Below are 20,917 nucleotides of genomic sequence, written 5' to 3' on the forward strand. Positions count from 1 at the left end.
TATTGTACAGCAACTATACTTCAATTAAAAAAAAAGTTAATCTAAAAAAAGTAATACCATTTACATTAGCACCCCCCAAAATGAAATAATTAGGTATAAATCTAACAAAATATGTACAAGATTTTTATGAGGAGAACTACAAAACTGATGAATGAAATTAAAGAACTAAATAAGTGGAGAGCTATTTCATGTTCATATATAGGAAGGTTCAATACTGTCAAGATGTCAGTTCTTTGCAACTTGATCTATAGATGCAATACAATCTCAATTAAAATCCTAGCAAGTTATTTTGTGGATATTAACAAACTGATTCTAAAGTTTATACGGAAAAGCAAAAGACTCAGAATAGCTAACACAATAATTAAGGAGAAGAAAAAAGTTGGAGGATTGACACTAACCGACTTCAGGAGTTGCTATAAAGCTAACATCAAATATTGGTGGAGATACATTTGGTAGATTACTCCTTTCTGCCCGTGGACGCCGCCGAGTAAGCATCGTTGACGTCTCTCCTCCCCCTCCACTGCCGTCATGTCTAAGTCAGAGTCTCCCAAAGAGCCCGAACAGCTGCGGAAGCTCTTCATCAGAGGTTTGAGCTTTGAAACAAGTGATGACAGTATGAGGAGCCACTGTGAGCAGTGGAGAATGCTCACAGACTGTGTGGTAACGAGGGATCCAAACACCAGGTGCTCCAGAGGCTTCGGGTTTGTCACATATGCCACTGTGGAGGAGGTGGATGTGGCCATGAATGCAAGGCCACACAAGGTGGATGGAAGAATGGTGGAACCAAAGAGGGCCGTCTCAAGAGAAGATTCTCAAAGACCTGGTGCCCACTTCACTGTGAAAAAGATTTCTGTTGGTGGCATTAAAGAAGACACTGAAGAACATCACCTAAGAGATTGTCTTGAACAGTATGGGAAAATTGAAGTGATTGAAATCATGACTGACTGAGGCAGTCACAAAAAGAGAGGTTTTGTTTTTGGAACCTTTGATGACCATGACTCTGTAGACAAGATTGTCATGCAGAAATACCACACTGTGAATGGCTACAACTGTGAAGTAAGGAAAGCCCTATCTCAGCAAGAGATGGCTGGTGCCTCATCCAGCCAAAGAGGTCGAAGTGGTTCTGGAAACTTTGGTGGTGGTCATGGAGGAAACTTCAGTGGTCGAGGTGGCTTTGGTGGCAGCCGTGGTGCTGGGGGATATGGTGGCAGTGGGGATGGCTATAATGGATTTGGTAATGATGGAAGCAATTTTGGAGGTGGTGGAAGCTACAATGATTCTGGCAGTTACAACAATCAAACTCCAAATTTTGGACCCATGAAAGGAGGAAACTTTGGAGGCAGAAGTTCTGGCCCCTATGGTGGTGGAGGCCAATACTTTGCCAAACCCCGAAACCAAGGTGGCTTTGGTGGTTCCAGCAGCAGCAGTAGCTATGGCAGTGGCAGAAGGTTTTGATTACTGCCAGGAAACAAAGCTTAGCAGGAGAGGAGAGCCAGAGAAGTGACAGGGAAGCTACAGGTTACAAAAGATCTGTGAACTCAGCCAAGCACAGTGGTGGCAGGGCCTCGCTGCTACAAAGAAGACATGTTTTAGACAATACTCATGTGTATGGGCAAAAAAACTCGAGGACTGTATTTGTGACTAATTGTATAACAGGTTATTTTAGTTTCTCTTCTGTGGAAAGTGTAAAGCATTCCAACAAAGGGTTTTAATGTAGATTTTTTTTTTTTGCACCCATGCTGTTGATTGCTAAATGTAATAGTCTGATCATGACATTGAATAAATGTGTCTTTAAAAAAAAAAAGCATTGGTGGAAAAAACAGACAGCTAGATCAGTGGAACAGAATAAAGAGCCTAGAATTTTTTGCAGATCTAGAATAAAAAAAATCTTAAAATTCATGTGGAAACATGAAGACCCTGAATAGGCAAAGCAATCTTGACAAAGAAAAATGGAGCTGGAGGAATCAGTCTCCCTGACTTCAGACTATAATACAAGGCTACAGTAATCAAAACAGTATGGTACTGGCACAAAGACAGACTTACAGATCAATGGAACAGGATAGAAAGTCCAGAAATACACCCACACACCTGTGGTCAGTTAATCTACGACAAAGGATCCAAGAATATACAATGGGGAAAGGACAGTCTCTTCAATAAGTGGTGCTGGGAAAACTGGCCAGCCACATACAAAAGAATGAAATTAGAACATTCTCTAACACCATACAGAAAAATAAACTAAAAATGGATTAAAGACCTAAATGTAAGACTGGATACTATAAAACTCTTAGAGGAAAACATAGGCAGAACACTCTTTGACATAAATCACAGCAATATCTTTTTAGATCCACCTCCTAGAGTAATAAAAATAAAAACAAAAATAAACAAATGGGACCTAATTAAACTTCAAAGCTTTTGCACAGCAAAGGAAATGAAAAGACAACCCACAGGACTTCCCTGGTGGTGCAGTGGTTAAGAATCCACCTGCCAATGCAGGGGACACGGGTTTGAGCCCTGGTCCAGGAAGATCCCACATGCCATGGAGCAACTAAGCCCGTGAGGCACAACTACTGAGCCTGCGCTCTAGAGCCCGCGTGCTGCAACTACTGAAGTCCGCATGCCTAGAGCCCGTGCTCCGCAACAAGAGAAGCCACTGCAATGAGAAGCCCGTGCACCGCAACGAAGAGTAGCCCCTGCTCGCTGCAACTAGAGAAAGCCCGTGCGGCAACAAAGACCCAACGCAGCCAAAAATAAATAATAATAAATAAAATATATTTTAAAAAAAGACAACCCACAGAATGGGAGAAAATATTTGCGAATGATGTGACTGACAAAGGATTAATCTCCAAAATATACAAACAACTGATGCAGCTCAATATCAAAAAAACAAAAAACCCAATAAAAAAATGGGCAGAAAATCTAAATAGACATTTCTCCAAGGAAGACATACAGATGGCCAAAAAGCACATGAAAAGATGTTCAATATTGCTAATTATCAGAGAAATGCAAATCAAAACTACAATGAGATATCACCTCACACTGGTCAGAATGGCCATCATCAAAAAGTCTACAAACAATAAATGCTGGAGCGGGTGTGAAGAGAAGGGAACCCTCCTACACTGTTGGTTGGAATGTAAATTGGTACAGCCACTATGGAGAACAGTATGGAGGTTCCTTAAAAAACTAAAAACAGAGCTACCACATGATCCAGCAGTCCCACTCCTGGTTATATATCTGGAGAAAACCATAATTCGAAAAGATACACACACCCTAGTGTTCATAGCATCATTATTTACAATAGTCAAGACATGGAAGCAACCTAAATAAATGTCCATTGACAGATGAATGGATAAAGAAGATGTGGTATATATGTATCATGGAATATTACTCAGCCATAACAAAGAATGTGATAATGCCATTTGCAGCAACATTGATGGACCTAAAGATGATCATACTAAGTGAAGTAAGTCAGACAGAAAAAGACAAATATCATGATATCACTTATATGTGGAATCTAAAAAAAAATGATATAAATGAACTTATTTAGAAAACAGAAACAGACTCACAGACTTAGAAAACAAACTTATGGTTACCAAAGGGGAAAGTTGGGGGAGGAGGGATAAATTAGGAGGTTGGGATTAACATATACACACTACTATATATAAAATAGATAACCGGGGACTTCCCTGGTGGTCCAGTGGTTAAGGATCTGCCTTCCAATGCAGGAGATATGGGTTCAATTCCTGTTTGGGGAACTAAGATCCTACATGCTGGGGGACAACTAAACCCATGCACTGCAACTAGAGAGAAGCACTTGGGCTGCAACTACTGAGCCCGTACACTCTGGAGCCCACATGCCGCAACTACTGAGCCCAAGCACTCTGGAGCCCGTGAGCCACAACTACAGAAGCCCATGTGCCACAACTACTGAGCTCTTGCGCTCTAGAGCCCATATGCCACAACTAGAGAAACCCGTGTGCTGCAACTAGAGAGAAGCCTGCAACAAAGAGCCCCACACACCACAACAAAGACCAAGTGCAGCCAATAAATAAATAAATAAACTAAAAAAAAGTAATATACATAAGGACATCTAATAACCTAAAAAAAAAGTACCACATAGAAAAGAATATATATAATAGATAACCAACAGGACATACTGTATAGCACAAGGAACTCTACTCAATACTCTGTAATAACCTATATGAGAAAAGAATCTGAAAAAGAATAGATATATGTATATATGTATAACTGAATCACCTTGCTGTACATCTGAAACTAACATAACATTGTAAATCAACTATACTCCAATAAAAAATAAAAATTAAATAAAAAAGAATAAAGAGCCCAGAAATAGACCCACATAAATATAGTCAACTGCTCTTTGACAGAGAAGAAAGGCAGTACAATGGCACAAAGAGTCTCTTCAATAAACAGTGCTGGAACAACTGAACATTCACATACATACATACATAAACAGACAGACCTTACACCCTTTACAAACATTAACTCAAAACTACCTAAATGCAAAACTATAAACTCCTAGAAGAAAACATAGGAGAAAACCTAGATGATCTTGGGTATGGCAATGTCTTTTTAGGAACAACACCAAGGACATGATTTTTTTTTTTTTTTTTTTTTTTTTTTTTGTGGTACATGGGCCTCTCACTGTTGTGGCCTCTCCCGTTGCGGAGCACAGGCTCCGGACGCGCAGGCTCAGCGGCCATGGCTCACGGGCCCAGCCGCTCCGCGGCATGTGGGATCTTCCTGGACCGGGGCACGAACCCGCGTCCCCTGCATCGGTAGGCGGACTCTCAACCACTGCGCCACCAGGGAAGCCCCAAGGACATGATTACATGAAAGAGTTTATTGATATGCTATACTTCATAAAAATTAAAACTGCTCTGTGAAAGACAGTATCAAGAGAATGAGACAAGCCACAGACTGGGAGAAAAAACTTGTGTAAGACACATCTGATAAAGGACTATTATCCAAAATATATAAAGAACTTTTAAAACTCAACAATAATAAAACAAACAACCCAATTATAAATGGGCCAAAGGCCTTAATAGACACCTCACCAAAGAAGATATACAGATGGCAAACAAGCATATGAAAAGATGATTCACATCATATGCTGTCAGGGAAATGCAAGTTAAAATGAGATCCCACTATACACCTATTAGAATGGTCAAAATCCTGACTACTGACAACACTAAATGCTGGCAAGGATATGGAGCAACAGGAACTCTCATCCTTTGCTGGTGGGAATGCAAAATGGCACAGCCACTTTGGAAGACAGTTTAGGAATTTATTATAAAACTAAACATACTTTTACCATATAATACAGCAATCACTCTCCTTGGTATCTACACAAAGGAGATGAAAACTTATACCCACACAAAAACCTGCACACGGATGTTTACAGAAGCTTTATTCATAGTTGCTAAAACTTGGAAGCAACCAAGATGTCCTTCAGTGGGTGAATGGATAAACTGTGGTACATCCAGACAATAGAAGATTATTCAGCAGTAAAATAAAAAATAAGCTATCAAGCCATGAAAGGACAAGGAGGAAACTTAAATGCATATTACTAAGTGAAAGAAGCCAGTTTGAAAAGGCTACATACAGTGTGATTTCAACTACAGGGCATTCTGGAAAAGGAAAAACTAGAGACAGTTAAAAGATCAGTGGTCACCAGAGGTTAGGGGTGAAGGAGGGATAAATAGGTGGAGAACAGAGGATTTTTAGGGCAACGAAACTATTCTATATGACTATAAATTTGACCAAACACATAGAATGACCCTAAAGTGAACCCTAACATAAAGTGTGGACTCTGGGTGGTAATGATGCGTCAGTGTAGGTTCATCAGTTGTAACAAATGTACCACTCTGGTAGGGAATGGTGATAATGGGGGAGGCTATGCATGTGTGAAGCAGCGGATACAAGAGAAATCTCTGTACCTTTGTCTCACTATCGCTGGTAACTTTAAACTGCCCTAAAAAAATAGTCTATTTTAAAAGGTTTAGGGTGCAAATGAAATTGTGATGAGCACTGAAGTGAGTTCAAATCCCTGCTCTGGTACTAACTGTATTAAAAACAACAACAGGGACTTCCCTGGTGGCACAGTGGTTAAGAATCCACCTGCCAATGCAGGGGACACAGGTTCGAGCACTGGTCTGGGAAGATCCCACATGCCGCGGAGCAACTAAGCCCGTGTGCCACAGCTACTGAGCCTGTGCTCAAGAGCCCGTGGGCCACAACTACTGAAGCCTGTGCACCAAAACTACTGAAGCCTGTGCTCTGCAACGAAGAGTAGCCCCCGCTCACCGCAATTAGAGAAAGCCCGTGTGCAGCAACGAAGATCCAAGGCTGCCAAATAAATAAATAAATAAATAAACCCAACAACAACAAAAAACACCTTATCACCCTGAAAATATTTTCATGTCTTGTCTTGAATATGGTTATCGCACAACTTCCAAAGCCCAACTCAATTCCCGTCTCCTGCACGTAGACTTCTTTGATCAATATAAGGCCTAAATGCTCTCTCTTCTACCTCAGTCTTCTGTTTTCTAATTATTGTTTACGTTGTTTATTCTGGTTTAGACTGCAAAGCATTGAAGGCATAACTCTGTCTTACACATGTTTATGTCCCTCACATGCAAAGCACGGGATTTGTTTTGTGGTCTGATGGGTCTGAATTTGGGTGATGAGTTCCAAACCTCAGTTTCTTCGTCTATAAGTTAGGGTTAATAACAATAACATTGAAGGTTTGTTGTGAAAGATTAAATGTGCTTCAACCTGTAAAACGATAAAATATAAACCTTAGAAAGTGGACTGAGTAGGAGTAAAGATTAGAACTGTTTATTCCCCTCTAATATCATTTTTGGTGAAAGTAGAAAACAAGCTGTCAACTACTGAAGCCCCTAGTTCTTTTCCTGCTACATATGAACTAATCTTTCAGCTTATGTTTGTATGGTTATTTTCCTCCAGCATCTCCTTCCCTCAAATTGTCAATTTAATTGTTTAGTCACTGCCTCAGTGATTAGAGACAAAATAGGAATTCAATTTCAATCATCTGAAGAGCCAGCCTATGCCTCTCCTGGACTGGGATTGATGGAAGTTTAGCAAATAGTCCTGTCTTGAAATGTCATAATGACTTTTTTAAAGAAAGTAATCAAGTCATACATGAATACATTCTCACTGTAGTAGTGGGAATCTTAAAGTCTTGGGAACTGGGACCAACCCTACAGCCATTCCATGCCCTTCCTCTACAGGTCAACAGGAAGTCGGAAACATGGCTCAGGAGCTCTGTTGTTGCAGCTGACTGTGTCCCCCAAGGGCCTGATGGGTGTTCCCACTTCACTGCTGAGCAAGTTGTGCAGAAGGGATCCAGCGGAGGACCTCTCAGTCACGTGATTTCTCCAGTGGCCTTAGTAACAACAAGTCTCAGACAGATTTACCTCCTGGAGAAGTAGACAAGGGTTTTTTTTTTGTAGGTCCACAAAGTAAAGGATGAGATCCCGGACTGCCGTAGGTATCTATTTCAGTCTCACAGCTCTAAACAATTTCCCGTTGCAGATGTTAAAATATCCAGAATCCATGGAGAACAGAACAGATGACATCACTCATCATGCCTCTGCTGCTCTGAGGGCTTTCTGCAATTCACAGGGTTTGACGACACCTGTATGGAGCAAGCCTGCCTGTGCTTACAGGCTGCGTTCAATTCACAGCAGCTTGTAAAACTTTCTATGGAGAGTCGTTACAGGGCCAGACTTTTATGCTGGGGATGCACAAACATGAACAAGCACCAGGGACTCTCATGAGCTCTCCATTAGTAGAGGCAACAGGCGCAGAGCCTCTGCACATGGTCGACAGGCTCCGTCCTGCACTCGGGTGCCTGCAGAAGGGCGAGTGAGCTGAGATCCAGCCTGTGCTCCTATTGCCAAGCTGTGTGTCTAGCTCTGGAAGAAGGGGTGCCTTTTTCCAATATGCACAAGTGAACAATGTGTGCTCCCCACAGCCCTCGTCTGAGGTACAGCCTTAGAACTCATTAATACAATAAGAAAAGTGCTGTAATAGAGGCAGCTATCAATAGCTATGAGAAGGAAGGAGAGAGTAGGTGACTCTTCGTAGGGAAGGAGTTAAGGGGAGTGACAGAGATTGAGGGACATTTCATGAGGGCCTTGGAAGAGGAACAGGAATTTGCTCGTTAGAATTAGTGAAAGAAAAGCAAACAGGCAGGGGAAATAGAGTGAGCAAAGATGCAGCGCTTGAAATAGAGTGAGCAAAGATGCAGCGCTTGACATTGCAACATCTGTTTCTAGAACAGGGAGTAGCTCAATCTGGCTGACGGAGGTAGGTCAGAAGGTAGGCAGAGCCAGATGGTGCCAGGCTTCTAAGCCACCCCAAGGTTGCTGGGCTGCAGCCCATAGGCTGGTGGTTCTCAAACTCTGGTGCGGTCTGAAACACGTGGAAAGTTTGTTACAAGTGTAGCTTCCTTGGCCCGAGTCCCGGGCATGGGTTCTGATTCAGTAGGTCTGGGGAGGGGTCCAAGAATGAACATTTAAAATGATTTTCCTATAGGATTTTGATATAGTGGTCAGAGGAGAAACAGTGCTTAGATAAAAGGGTGTTCAGAGGAGTTTAGGCAGCAGAGGGTTTGCTGGGCTCACTGGAGCAAAGATTGCCAGCTGCCAAGTGGAGAGTGGGACAGCTGGGGAAGTCTCCTTTGCCAGTACGTGCTCTTAGAAAGCTATCTCAGAGCCCAGCCCTTAATTAACCTGCACCCCCCAAGCGCAAAGGTCAGGTAACAACTTAAAATGTGAAGAAAGCAGACATTAGGGACAAAGGCAAAGATTTCAGGCCCAGCTGTACCACCTGTGGGTTGGGTCACTTCATGCTAATAATTATTTCCCCTCTGAGTCTCTGTAAACCAACAGGACCTTGGAGGCCCCTGTCAGCCATATGGTATGAGGCTTTGATCCCTCCTAGTGAGAAGTTCATTGTATAAGAGGATGCTGGATAAGGCTGGAAAAAAAAAAAAGACTCTAGTAGTGGAAGTTGGAACAGAGTCAGAGTTGTTTTGGGGAAGGAAAGTTCTTTTTTCCTGAAACCTTCTCAAGCCTCTCTGTGCCTCACGGCACCCAGCACAGTGCCCTGCACCTTGCAGGCACTCGACACATATGGCTTAATGATGAATAGCATCAGGGTGTCACAGTTGGCTCTTCAGGGCTGAGCACATCTGAAATGCCTCCTCTGTGCTTTATCCAGTCAATGATCAGCAGGCATTTCATATGGTGACCCTCCTATTATCCAAACTTATTAATTAGGTCTCTCAATTATCTGGGTGCTTTAAAATATTCTCAGGTAATGATAACAATAACCCTGGGAGGCTGTAACATTTAGGTGACTGGATAGGGGAAAGAAGTAAAGATTTAAAATATATATATATATTCCTTTTTTAAAAAATTAAAAAATAAATTTATTTATTTGGCTGCACCGCGTCTTAGTTGCGGCACACAGGATCTTCGTCGCCGCGTGCGGGATCTTTGTTGCAGCACGCGGGCTCTTTTCGTTGCGCCATGTGGGATCTAGTTCCCTGACCAGGGATCAAACCAGGACCCCCTGCACTGGGAGTGCAGAGTCTTAGCCCCTGGACCACCAGGGAAGTCCCAGAAGTAAAGGTTTTTTTTTTTTTTTCCACTGCTGTGGCCTCTCCCGTTGCGGAGCACAGGCTCCGGACGCGCAGGCTCAGCGGCCATGGCTCACGGGCCCAGCCGCTCCGCGGCATGTGGGATCTTCCCAGACCGGGGCACAAACCCGTGTCCCCTGCATCGGCAGGCGGACTCTCAACCACTGCGCCACCAGGGAAGCCCCCAGAAGTAAAGGTTTTAAAAGGTGATGAAAACTTTTTCTTGGGCTTAAACAGTCATTACTATATGCAGATTTTGGCTTTAAACTTTGCCAAATGGAGGTAGGTATGTAGGTTATTTGAAAGTATAATACAAAGCATATACCAGAAGAAGCAGCCTTTGGTTTGCTGCAGAGATTGTGTTCCTTCCCATCCCAAATCCAAAGACAATTATAAATTTCCTTTGTTTATCAGTTTGCGAATTGGGAGAGCCTGCAACTAGGAGGCCGTTAGTCCAGAACACTGCAATAGGTATGTTAAGCTCACTAGTGGTCAAGGAAAGGTTAAGACCAGAGTGCGAGCTGTGACCAGGAAGCCCATGCATTTAGCAGATGCTCCTCAAGTGAGGCAGAGCTGTTGGTGTTCCACCCACAGTTCATGCCACCCCTGCCAGCTGTTAGTACCTGCATCCCTGTGTCTGAGGATTCTCTGGTGCCAGAAACTGTTCTGCGCATGAGTGCAGCAGTCAGGAGGTATTGGAGAATTAATTGCTGCCCACCCTCCCGCCCCCCAGAAAAGAAAGATTAGGTATACGCCCCAACTGCCTTGCCCCTTGGGTGGGATAACTGTCTCCCAGAGTTTCCCAGGGGGTTAAGCCCCAGATGAACCCAGTGGTAACTTACATGATCACATATCCTTCCTCCCCCTACATCACCTCTCCACTGGTATTTCCTGGGACCATCTCCCAGACAAACCACCTGTGCTGCCATCCTTGTCTCAGATACCATTTCTGGGGAAATCCCAACTAGACATCAGGTCACTGGGGGGGTGACACTGAGGTCATTGATTGGTAGTCAGGGTGCTAACAAAAGACAGGGCCACCATAGAGCTTGCAAAGCTACAGAGGAAGTAGCTGAAGAGTCCCACGTAAAAAAAGCTGAGCACGGGGAAGGCTCACGGCGGAGGTGGGACGTGGGAGGAAGAAGGGGTAACCTTGTTTGGATGCCTACTCTGGTCCTGATCCTGTGTTTGGTGTTAGACATACATTACCTCTATCAATCCGTATAGCCACACTATAAAGCAGGAAGATGTCACCTCTGTTTTACAGGTTAGGAAACCATGACTGAAGGAAGTTAAGTAACTTGTTGACAATCTGTGACTGTCAAGTGGCATGGAGAAGGGATTTGAACTCAGGCCTTTCTGGTGACAAAGTCTGTGCTCTATTCCCAAGAGCTCACCTAATAGCCCACACATAATGAGTAACTATCAGCAACCAGCGTGATCTCTACAAAGAAGAGCCAGTGGTGCCTCAGGTCAGGCCAGGCTTCCCAGGGTGGAAGGAAGGAACTTAGGGAAGTTGAGGTCAGCCATACTAGTTCTCAGCAGATCCAGAAATTTGTTCTATGCCTCTAACAGTGGTCTGGCCCAGGAGAACTGAATGAAAACAACTAAACTCTCCAGAGACTCATGTATGATCCAGGTATTAAACTGTTGATCAGATACTCATATTACCTACTGTATTAGTTTCCTACGGCTGCTGTAACAAATTTCCACAAACTTAGTGGCTTCAAACAACACAGATTTGGACCTAGAGATTATCTTACTAAATGAAGTAAGCCAGACAGAGAAAGACAAATATCGTTGTCTTATATGTGGAATCTAAAAAAAAAAAAAGTGATACAAATGAACTTATATACAGAACAGAAATAGACCCACAGACATAGAAAACAAACTTACAGTTACCAAAGGGAAAAGGGTGGGGGGAGGGATAAATTAGGAATTTGGGATTAACATATACACACTACTATATATAAATAGATAACCAACAAGGACCTGCTGTGTAGCACAGGCAACTATACTCAATATTTTGTAATAAACTCTAAGGGAAAAGAATCTGAAGAAAGAGACATATATGTATAACTGAATCACTTTGCTGTACACCTGAAACTAACACAACATTGTAAATTAACTATACTTCAATAAAAAGAAAATAAAAACAACAACCCCCCCCCCCATAGATTTATTATCTTGCAGTTCTGGAGTTCAGAAGCCTGAAGTCGGTTTCACTGGTCTAAAATCAAGGTGAGGGTATGCGTGCATTCCTTCTGGAGGCTCTAGAGGAGAACGTTTCCTTGACTCTTCCAGCTCCTAGAGACGTCCCTCATTCTTTGCGCCTTTCATCTATTTTCAGAGCCAGTAGCATTGCATCTTCCCATCTCTCTCTGACCCTGTGCTCCTGCCTCTCCCTTGAGATTACATTTGGTTTATCTAGATAATCCAGCATAATCTCCCCATCTCAAAATCCTTATTAATCACATCTGCAAAGTCCCTTTTGCCACATAAGGTAACATATTGACAAGTTCCAGGGATTTAAACGTGAACATCTGTGGGGGCCATCATTCAACCTACCACAGTGGGCCAGTTTTTCTCTCCACGTAAGGGAAGGCTCCACGTAAGCCTAGTCTATGACCAGAGGCTGTTTGGGGAACCTGAGACAAAGCCTCGTGGTGTGGATGGTCTCCGCGGTCAGAGTCATCAGTCAACCATGAGCCAGCTGGGCACCACTCCTCCATCCAAAAAAAACAGGGAGTGGGAACTTCTGGTACTCAGGCCTCCCTTCTCATAGATGCCATGCACTTTCATCAGGTAGACCACACACTGATGGTCGGTTACTGATCTCTACTTATAGATTTCGCTGGCTCTCAACTCCCCGACCAGGCCCGTCTACAAATCATTTTTTACGGTTGCTTGATGGCACCTGTCTCACCCTGGGTCCCCATTAATTGTGCCCATTAACGTGGTCTGACAGACCATGTCACAAACCAGTCTCCAGAGCCAGCGTTTAACCCAGGTATGCCCAGGGCCTCACTGCTCCCTGCCCTCTCTCCTTATCTCTCTGACTTGACCATATACTCCAGACTCCAAAAACCTCTCTGCCCTTCCTCTGTGGTTCTGACAAGCTGTTAGGATTTCTTTTTTCCCTGGATTCTGTGCACAGATAATCTCATCCATTATGTGTTGATTTTTATGAGTAACCCTGTCTTGAAGTTTTGAGAAGAATTTACTTTACCTTCAAATGTACTGACCTTTTTAAAAAACAACAACTCTGATTCATAGTTGTATGTATTTTCCACTCAGTGTCTACCTCTCTGAAATTCATCCAAAGAATGTTCCATGAGAACCTGTTTATGTGCCAGGCACTGGGTTAAGGGTCCCGGATACGACAGTGAGCAGCTGTGCCCCTGCTCTCACGGAGCCTGGAGACAAGTAGGGAAGATGGCTCTTAATCAAATAATCACACTCATGAGTATGTATTTAAAATGGAGGTAATTACTCTTAAGAAGCATGGTTAATGAAAACTTAAAGAGATCTGCCCAAGATAGGGGGGTCTCATGGGAAAGTTCCCTCGGAAATGCCATTGGAACTGTGATCACTGGGTGAAGTGGAGCGGAAAGGTTGGGGGAAGCATGGGAGGTTAATGCAGCTGCAGGCAGAGAGGGATGGACCGGGAGAAGGGTCAAGATGCAGAGGCAGGCAGGGGGCAAGGGAAGGGTTTTGAGTGTTAGCCTAATAAGAGCAAAAGGTTTTTAGCAAGGGGAGGGTGACACAATCAGGCTGGGGTGCTGAAACCATCGTTCTGGTTAGAGCACGGAGAATGGAGATTTTGTGGGGAGGGGAGGGCAGAACTGGAGCAGAGGGAGCACGGAGGAGGCTCTCAGGGTAACAGAGGCGAGACATGAAGGTGACTTGGCTAGCGTGGTGGCAGTGGAGGAGAGAAGGGGCTGCTTCCTTGGAGGTAAAACCCATCAGGGCATGGTGAATGTTTAACAGGGGCGGCAAAAGAGTGGAAGATTTCAGAGATGAAACCAAAAGCTTAGAGGCTTACATAAACTCCTATTAACTGAATTCGTGTTTACATTCAATTGCAATCACTTTTAAAATGACCGAAATGCTCGCTGTTGTGTATTTTACGACAGGCCTAATGAGAACAGCTGCATTCAGTGTGAGAGGGTTGCCCATCCTTATGAACCCCAGAAATGACCACAGTGGTGGCTTCTGGAAGAAGATGACCTACCCAAGTTCAGGTCCTTGGGAGGACAATATGGTTGACGATCAGAATCCCTCTAACAGGCTTCGTAGTAGGGGGAGAGGCTGTCTCTAAAACCACACCACCAGCCAGAGTGGGCTGACCTTAGACTGAGAGACTTACAGTAAATGAGAGAATTCTGGGAATTCAACCCCAAGAATGTTGGCCTCCTTCCCCACTTGTGACTGTCTTTTTGAACTGTAGGGTTTGGCAGTCATTCAAACCAAATAACTCTGGGGTGCAAAAGCAACGGAGTCCAAAACAATCTCTGGCTCATTGTTTCAGCTTAGATGTCTTTATTGGGCAGGTCTCTGAATCCTTTTCCTTTTCTCAGTTACAACAGATTCTCTGGGCTAATGAGAATCTGCATGAACATATTTTTCTCGATATGCTTTTCTATAACAAGGCATTTGGTTGCTTCACTGGGACAGAATTTCTAAGATTTCAAACTTGAGTCTCTGGTCCCAAGCATCCTGGTGGCACCACTTGGACGCTTCTAATTAAAGTCACTTGTTAAAGTGAGTGGGCTCTTTTGGAACATCCTGTCAGATTCTACTACTCAAGGGTCAGAGACCTGGCCTCCCAGCTTAGCAGAGGGGCAGTGGGGAGAGCAGTGTGTATCCTGGGACGAACCCTGAAGGCTCTCAAGCAGGAAGCATGGCCAGTGAACTCCGAACTGGGCCATTACATTCAATTACACATTATGAAAGGGGAAGGAATGAGGAAAACAAATTAATGCTTAATAACAATTGCATCCAACGCACATCTAACTCCGAAATCTCATAGCTGAGATCTATGTGCACCTGAGCCCTGACCGTCATCAAAACCCTACTTCATTATTAACAACTGTGATTCTCAACCTGCCCTTTGCATCATGGAGGTAGAGGTGTGGGAGATGAGGGTTTCAACAAACAAAGGTCTTAGGTAATGATCTCAATCATTGACACATGATAGGTGAGTCATCCAAGTCACTCCATTTGTACCTTCCCTGATCCTATAAGGCAAGCTATGGCCACTTCAGCTCTGTTCTGTCATCTGTTCTACCTGTCCAGCACATTCTTCCCCCCAACAAGGCACTCACCTCTGTTTCCGGTTGGAACCCAGTCCCTATTCCCTGTCAATGACCTGCTTGGTCAGTGCCTACACCTCCCACTGGGGATTGTGGGCAGCTACTTAGATCCTCATAGGCAATCTATCAGGTAGGAACTAATGTGTTCCCCATTTTACACTTGGAGAAATTAGTGCCCAGAAAGGTTAAGTGCTCCATATAAGACCACACAGCTCTGGATTTTACTGCTTTTGATTCTATCATCCAAAGACTCCAGTATTCTAATTTCAGCTGTTAAAAGAGCAAAAATTATTACCCACTTACTTGGATGGTGAGGATTAAAGAGATACAGATGCAAATTTAGTGAGACTAGGATAAATAAGACGAGTCATTGGGAGCCCCTGAATAAATTGTGGGTATATTACCCCCAAGTGTTTTGTATTAATTCTGGCTGCCATGACAACATACAGTAGACTGAGTGACTTAAACAATAGAAATTTATTTACTCACAGTTTTGGAAGTTGGAAGTCTGAGATCATGATGCCAGCAAGGTTGGGTTCAGGTGAGACCCTTTTCTTGGCTAGATCACACGGTGGACCTCATGTTTCTCTTATAACTATACCAATCCTATAGCATCAGGGCTCCACCCTTATGACCTCAGGTAACCTTAATTATCTCCTAATGGGTTCTATCTCCAAATATAGCCACATTAGGGATTAGAGCTTCACTTTAGAAATTTGGGGGGACACAAGTCAGTCTATAACATGTTTCTAGAGAAATCACTAAATCTTGAAAAGAACACAAGTGTCATCTTTTTATTTGCACATTCCTTCCCAATAAATCCTTTCTCTGCTTAGTCTCCTTTCCTGAGGTAGTGAGGAGGGAGGGGCACCTTTTACCCTCAGGCTCCAGGAAAGCTTATCCAAACAGACTTTAATTGTTCCTTTCAAAGGTTTTTCCTGCCCTTAGGTTGGTCATCACACAAATGCCTCAGGGATTCCCAGAGAAAGCCCCCAAATTCTAAGAATCTGGCTTCTACCTTGGATTCAACAATCTGTTGAATCCCGGCCAATCTTTCCATCTTAAGGAAAGGTAAACACTAACGGGGGTGGGGGGGGTGGGGTGGTGGTGGTGGGGGGGTGGTGGTGGTGGTGCTTTTCTTATCCCCAGAGCCATTTTACACTCAAAGTAAAAAGGATGCTAGAAAACAATCCCAAGTGCAGACCTGAAGGCTCATCCCAGTGACAGCAATGGCCTCCAGAAGCATACTCCACGGTGTGAGGTCAAAGGGTTAGCTTCTCTCAGGAGAGATCAGAACTTCCCAGCTTGGGCCTAAGAGGCTTTTCTTATTAAGTTGTTAGAATCTGGGCTCACTGAGAAAAAAATCTTAAGAGGCCTTTAATCTAATACTTTCTAGAAGCTTAAAGTGCAGCTATGTCAGCAGGGCCCTCCTGTGAAAGGAAAGTTAGAACATTTTAGATCGTGAGGGACTTGAGTCACAGGTCAATCACAGTTAGGAATTTTCTAGAACGAGCTGGGCAGTTTCTCAGAGATCTGCACCATCAGGATGGGGTGAAGGGTGAGAACCTGTAGCAAGGAAGCCCCGTGGTCCGTCTACCTCAGGGCGTCCACTTTGGCTTCAGCTGGCAGACCAGAGGGTAAATCTCATCTCTGCTGCTCACCACGCTGTTACCAAGCTACCCTGTTAGACCCTCATTTTCCTCAGCACAACCCTGCGTGGGAGTGTTTCCTTAAAGTTTTTGGAGGGTCCTCCTTAATTTTGGACCCTAGGTGCCTCACTCCCCTCACCCTTGTTCTGCTCTGGTTACTAGTATCTGAATCACAGGGATCTGTGAAGATGAAATTACATAGTGTGTGCAAAGTGCCTGGCACAGGTGTGCATTCACTAAATGTTACGTTTTCTTTCTTGTCCTCCTTCTTAAAATATCATTTTAGGAGGGACTATCCCCTTACCTATCACCTTGCATCTGAATAATGATAACCAACATTTATTTAGCTCTCAGGTGCTGAGCACTGCGTTAACAGTAATGATCATCTGTTGTGTTTTTTCTATATGTCAGGTGCTTTACGTGCATTATTCTCAATAATGCACTCAAGAAGCTTATGAGGTAGAGGTTATTATCACCTCCAGTTTACAGATGAGGAATCTGAAGTGAGAGATTAAATAATTTGTTTAAGGTCTATTGCTAGTGAAGGATAGAACTTTGGCTCCGGGACCAGGCCCAAGAACAAAATTAGAGACTAAGACTGTTCTTGAAAGGGGAGAGAGAAGAATGAAAGAATGAAATGCTTTCTTAACCTTCTTTGGCAAAAACAGTTGCACCTTTACCTCCCAAGAGAATCGCTGTATTATGCTGTGGGATAGGTAGACATCCCACAGCATAGACTCTTATTTTACAGAGGAGCTGAGAGGGGCGAAATTTCTAGTGTAGGGGCACCTAAAATTTCTCAGCAGGTGGCTACGTGTCCATGTGTGTTTTCCACTGATGACAATGGTATTTTCAGGTCTGTGGGTTCATGAATATTATACCAGTCTCAACCACAGCCAAGGGCTGATTTTCTGCTCATGCTTATCTTTCTTGGGTCAGGAATTCTTCATGGTGGCATAGGTTCAGGTATGTATTATTCTGGATTTGTGGCTCTGTATGTATTTAATATGTTTTGTTTTTACAGCTGTGTAACAGTTATAAGCACAAGCAGTTTATACATAATTCCATGTTAGTATATATTTAAGTAGCATTCAAATAAAATTAATTTTAGTAAGTCTAGAGGGCTACAAGATATTTCCCTTTAAATGTACAAAACCACAAACCCCAAATAATTAAGAATGACATTATTTAAAGATGTTTTGTTAAACAAGTGATTTGCCACTAGTAACGTGATAATGATGCTGATGGTGAAACTTGAGGTTGCTAAAGGATAATTTTGAAAGAAGTTAAAATTGTGACTCATGCAAATATAAAATGAATGTGTGTCAAAGATTTTACTGAATTCATCAATTAATGAGGGAAACAGGAAGATATAAAGACCAGTGTAGAAAGTGTTTGAGAAGTTATGTACTTCTCAGTAATTTAGTAAAGGAATATTAGGATACAATTGCTGGGTTACATTCAAAACTGGTTAATGTCCTCTAAGGCAATAGATTAAAACCTTTGGAGTTACCTTTTCTACTGAGCAAAACTAATTTCTACTAGGCAAAAATCTATAAGCTAACAAATAATTTCTCTAAGTCTGGGAACTTTAACAAACAATGACTCCAATTAAGTACTTTACCCTAGTTCAGTGGTTCTAAATCTGGTCCATGAGACCCCTCAGTAATCCTGGAGAAGCTTTCATCACCATCATAATACTAAGACATTATCTTTTTCACTGTGTTAACACGTGTATTGATGGTGCAAAAGAAATGGTGGGTAGAACTGCTGTCACTTTCACACAAATCAAGGCAGTGGCACCAAACAGAACTAGTAGCCCCTGTATTCTTCATCACCCTGCACTCATGGGAAAAAAAAAAAAAGCTTGTTTCACTTAAGAATGTCCTTGATGAAGCTGTAAAAATTATTTCCATTAAATCTTGACCGTTGAGTATAAATCTTTTTAATATTCGGTGTGATAAAATGGAAAATATACACGAGACATTCAAAATGCATCATGAACTCCTGAATTTTAATGTAACCAAATTTTGAAAAGTTCATCAATGTGGTTCTAGATTCTACCTTGCAATTGATGTTTAAGAAACTACCATTTGTCAAATTTTAGTGCAGTATCCAAGAAGAACACCCACAATTATCTAAAACGTCTATTAAAATACTCTTCCTTTTTTCCAACAACGTGTATGTGTGAGGTCACATTTTCTTCAAATGTCTGGGAGGGGGAAATTTCCGCCCCCCCAGCCCCTCTTGATTTTTGTGGCTGGACTAATAATAAAGTCGACACAAGACAGATTAAGAGGAACTTCCCTGGTGGTGCAGTGGTTAAGAATTCACCTGCCAATGCAGGGGACACGGGTTCGAGCCCTGGTCCGGGAAGATCCCACATATCACAGAGCAGCTAAGCCCGTGCGCCACAACTACTGAGCCTGAGCTCTAGAGCCTGCGAGCCACAACTACTTAGCCCAAGTGCCACAACTACTGAAGCCCGCGCGCCTAGAACCCGTGCTCTGCAACAAGAGAAGCCACCGCAATGAGATGGCCGCGCACCGCAATGAAGAGTAGCCCCTGCTCTCCGCAACTAGAGAAAGACCGTGCGCAGCAATGAAGACCCAACGCGACCATAAATAAATAAATAAATAAAAATTTAAAAAAAAGACAGATTAAGAGGAGAAAAAGAAACAATTCATGCGCACAGAGGTCTCATAAAATAGGAACAAAGAGGTGGTCAAAGCAGGCGGCTTTTATACTTTGTAGACAAAGAGACAATATATTTGTGAGGAATTGGCAGGACAAAGAAACTTAGTTTTTGGGTGCTCAATTAGTAAAGAATATCAACAGAATTTGGGCTTGAGGTAGTAAATTAAAGAAACAACAAGGTTTGTTTATACAGGCTTCTCGGCCCCAATTCCCTGTCTGGTAATAAGGATGTCCTGCCTCCAGATGCAGGGAGTACACCTTTCACAGGAGAGATTTATTTCCTGCTTTCAGGGAAGCAGAAAAGAGTGTCCCTCTTGCACTGGCCATTTCCTAATTCAAAATAATCAATATGCCATTGTGGCATAATTTGGGGCGGCCCGCCCTGATCCCAACATAAACCAAAACAATATATCAAAATGGGTTGAATACATAAGCAGACACAAGAACTTAGCTTTTATTTAGCCAGACACCAAATGGATTTGCAAAAATGTAAAACAATGCTACTCTTCTCACTAAAGTTTTGTTTTGCAAAATATATTTTCATTAAAAATGTTAGCTTTGTTAATATATAATGGGTTTATTATTGCCACTTAAAAATGAATTAGGAAATAAATTTCTCAGTTTTAGTTTCTAATACATAAATATTGATAGATACAACCCACACAAACAAAAGCTCCTTGGGATTCTCGATAATTTTAAAGATGTACATAGATCCTGAAACCAAAAAGATCATCTTTGGGCAGGCTGTCATGTGTGACACCTTTTTTGTATATCTTTTCTTGACAGCGTTCTTCTGTTTTGGGCATGCCTATACCCCAGGGGCTGGGTGATAACTCTGCCTACCCACCAGTTTTCTGGTTGAATGACTGGGTAAGTGATCGTCATACAGTGTTTTGTGATGTCCTTTGGTCTCTACTTGTTTACACGTTAAATCTATATCTATTCTTTTTTCCTCTAGTTCTGACAATTCAACTAGCATTACTTGGCCCCAATCCTATCTAAACACAGTGCCCATGTAGAAGCTGAAGCTGTGTTATGGTACTCAGTGGCTATACAGATGACCCAGAATCTGCAAACATTAATATTATTTCAAATAGGCATCAAGTGAAAAGATAAAATGTGGAAGTCCTTACAGAGCACTCACACATGCCTGAGGGTGAGTCTGCAGGTCCCAGGTGGAGAAGCCCAACAGTGGCCCAGAGTCACTGGAAATCCTGCTGTTCTTACCACCTATTGTGTGGTTACTGAGTAGCTTCTTAAGAGCTGTACCTAAATACCGTCTTAAGAGTTATTCTTCTTATTTCTATGTTTTGGGGGCTCAGTCTGAAATGTCTTCTTCTCACCTTCTTTCATCACTGAAAAACCAAAGATCTAAGTCCAGGTCCACCATTAGTTCTTCCTCCCAAAGTCTTCATCAGGCCCTTCATTAAGCCTTGTCTCCCTCTCACAGATGCCTCCTTGCTCTGGGTGCAGAGGTCCCGAGTCATCTGCCTTCAGCTGTCCCACACTCTGCCTTAAACACCTTGCCATTAGGTTCTCCAACAGGGCATTGTGTGCTTCTCCCATGT

At 42.9% G+C, this 20,917-nt stretch overlaps 1 pseudogene across 1 annotated transcript; it reads left to right on the plus strand.

The window, feature by feature from the left end:
* The first annotated feature begins 528 nt into the window (after nt 1–528).
* On the plus strand, nt 529–3,360 carry LOC307182116 (heterogeneous nuclear ribonucleoprotein A1-like; annotated as a pseudogene). The gene has a single exon. The product of its transcript is annotated as a heterogeneous nuclear ribonucleoprotein A1-like (transcript).
* The last annotated feature ends 17,557 nt before the right edge of the window (nt 3,361–20,917 follow it).

Source organism: Stenella coeruleoalba, assembly GCF_951394435.1.
Source record: "Stenella coeruleoalba genome assembly, chromosome: 2".
Taxonomy (NCBI): domain Eukaryota; kingdom Metazoa; phylum Chordata; class Mammalia; order Artiodactyla; family Delphinidae; genus Stenella; species Stenella coeruleoalba.